A 3135-nucleotide genomic window follows, 5' to 3' on the forward strand; every position below is an offset into this window, starting at 1 on the left:
AAAAAATCTAATAAGTTCTAAATCAACAAATCAACCTAAATTTCTATTTATCAAGAAAATTTAATCAAAAAAATCTAATTAGCCTAAGCGAGATTCTAAAAAACTAATTAGTTCTAAAATTCTAATTATAACCTAATTGAAAATCCAAAATTTCTAATTAACCACTAATTCCTAATCTAATTACAATCATGACTTAACATTCTAAAAGTCTTAAAATTCTAATTGAGAAATCTAAGTCTAATTAACTCTAATCTAATATCCTAATTAAACTATAGTACAATCAATTAATCATAAAAAAATAATATAAACATGATAAAATAAACTGCACTTGGGCCCTAATTGATGTAAAGGGGGTGCAGGCCCAAATACAAGGGACAGGGCAAGAAGCGTTTGGGCCTTAGGCCCAAACCGGAACCAAATCCCAAATCAAGCCTGAAGGTGAAAGCACACAACAGCTACGCCCAAAAACGCTTATCCACATCCAAAAGCTGTAACCAGAAAACGATAAACATGAACGAGAAATAAAAAATCCAAGCTGAAGAGTGCCAAAGCTCGTGTTTCTTTGAAAACCGGCATATCATTCCATCACAATGTCGCGTCTTCAAGGCAATTCATCATAGCTTCGCATGGATTATGGTGTGGCGTTTCAAGAAGTTTCATCATCCCTTTCCGGATTCGCATTTTTCGCATCATGTTCGCGTTCGTGGATCGCATCTTCAAAGTTCAACGTCGAGGATTAATCTTCTTCGTGCATCAGAGTTCAAGAATTGCGTCTTGTGGGTTCTTATCATGGATTCATGTTTGGATTTCAGTTGAATCGCAACCAAACGCTCTAATCGCAGCAAGGAGGTGGAAGGAGACTTACCAGACTTTGAGCTCCGACACGGTGGCTCTGTGGAGACGCACAAGGTAACCTCTTTCAATCCTCTTCGATCTCTTCTCCTTCAATATTCTTGCTTTCTTCTTCTCTATTTGCATATGTGTGTGAGAGAGAGAGGTATTAATGAGAGGGAGATGAGAGTGAATTTGTAGTGTGTGATTAATAACCAAAATTGAGAGCTGCAAATGGCGCTGAAGTTTGCTATAAATAGAGGAAACGAATTAACATAGTGTTAACTCTGTTGAATAATCCACGTTCAAATTAGTTAGGATTAAACTTCTGTCAAAACTCTGTTAGGATTCTGGGGTTAATTTGATTTTATTATGCACTCAATTAGTTAGTGTAAGGATTTAAAAAATCGGAATTTAATTAATTTATGTTAAAAACGATTTGATGCAGTGAAGTATTATTCTAGTTCTGTTAAAGTAGGGTTCAATATCAGTTATTTGTCGTGAATGATAGTTAGTTTAATCTGAAATCAGTGGAATTAATTGAATGTGTTAGCAGTGGATTGTTAGTGTATGATGCAACAGTTATTGTATTGAAAATAAACTATGTTAACTCGAGTTAATGGACTTTATGCTAGTGTAGTGAGTTAACTTCGACTATGACTGTTAGTTGTGCTTATTGGTTTTAGTCAGTTGTATTAACCTGCTATAAAATTGGTCCTGTTGTAAATGAATTAACATGACCTTGCTGCAATGTGTGAATGAGTCGTATGAAATATGAATGTACCTAGCCTTGCTGCAAGATGTGAATAATTTCATGTTGTTGTCATATCAATTGAATTCTGAATGAACCAAAGGGTTTCTATGTAAATGTGAGTGCAACAGGCTAGCTGGAATGCATGTTAACTTGGCTAGGTTAGATGCTAGTAGGTGTTGTAAATTAGCTATGGTACAATGTTGTTGATGGCTATGTTGATGTTGCATTTTGATATAATTTAGAGCAATGGACTTCCCTTTCAATTTTGCATTAAAGGAATAGTCTAAAGTCAGTTTTGATGTTGATGTTGCATTGCCATTGGAAGTTGAATGGTCATTGTTAGATTCCGTTGTTATATTTGGAATGCCATGCTTAGAATTGTTAATTGAATTTTTTTGTTTAATTGATTTTGCAGGGGTGTTAAATGGAAAGGCTTGTGAACTTTTGCTTGCGTTTGGAAATTGTATTGAAGAGTGGAGTTTGGCTTGAAGAATGGAATTTGGAAGGAACTTAAATTGACAAATGATTGAAAATGTAAATTATGTTATTTTGGATTGAATTGTATTAAAATTTGAAGATTGGTTTGAAATGAAAGTGTGAATTAGCTTGGTTATTATAATTTGATTGAGTGTTGTAATGAAAACTGAATATGGTAATGAAGTTGTATTTTGAATGGAAATGTGAAGTGTCGGGTGGAAATTGTAATGTACATGGAACTTGAATGAAGGTGAATGTATTTTGAATTGAAAATGTGAAATTGAATGATTGAAGAAAATGTTGGAGTTAAATAGCTTATGAAATGTTGGTTTGAAATTGTACATGGAATTTATGAATGATTGAATGAAATAATTGGTTTATGTACTTGGAAATTGACATGGTTTAAAAGGTGTAATTTGAAGATGTAAATTGGATTGGATGGAAAATTGATGCTAAAATGATGTGAATCAAAAAGGCATAGAGGATGGTCAATGATACCATATGGACTTAAGAATGGATGGTTGATTTTGGTCAACTAGTTGACCAAAAAGTCAACAGTTGACCGAAGTCATCTGTAGGCTAAAAGTTAGAGTTTTCGTATGTAAAATGGACTTGTGTAGATGAATTGTAATGTAAAAAGGTTTTGAATCAAATGCAACTTGATTTGGAACTAAATGAAATAATGACTTGTTAAGCAATATGAATGAACCTGACTAAAATGCATAGGTGGACCAACAATGATGTCCTATAATGGCTTAAATCATAATGGATCAAAGACAAACCAAATGACCAAAAGACCAATGCACTAATGACCCAAGAATCAAATACCAAGGACTAAAGATCTTGAAGGTACCATATGCATGGAGGTGAAATCCCAAGCATATGTGCATGTAAGTTAGATGAATGAACTTTATGCACAAATCAAGCTTAATGGTTGACGATGCATGACAAGATGGTCAGGAGCCCCTCCCCAGTGATCTAGGGTTTAGATGCATGGATGGAAGCCAAGTTGTGATCTCTTTGAATCAAAGTCCAAAAGGGCATGGAATTAGGGTTTCCCCTCCTATGATGAG

At 34.4% G+C, this 3135-nt stretch overlaps 1 long non-coding RNA gene across 1 annotated transcript; it reads left to right on the forward strand.

The window, feature by feature from the left end:
- Positions 1-390: 390 nt before the first annotated feature.
- On the forward strand, positions 391-2360 carry LOC127129880 (uncharacterized). The gene is made up of 2 exons (XR_007806398.1): positions 391-909; positions 2001-2360. It is a non-coding gene; the product is annotated as an uncharacterized LOC127129880 (long non-coding RNA).
- Positions 2361-3135: the final 775 nt, after the last annotated feature.

This window comes from Lathyrus oleraceus, chromosome 1 (genome assembly GCF_024323335.1).
Source record: "Lathyrus oleraceus cultivar Zhongwan6 chromosome 1, CAAS_Psat_ZW6_1.0, whole genome shotgun sequence".
Taxonomy (NCBI): domain Eukaryota; kingdom Viridiplantae; phylum Streptophyta; class Magnoliopsida; order Fabales; family Fabaceae; genus Lathyrus; species Lathyrus oleraceus.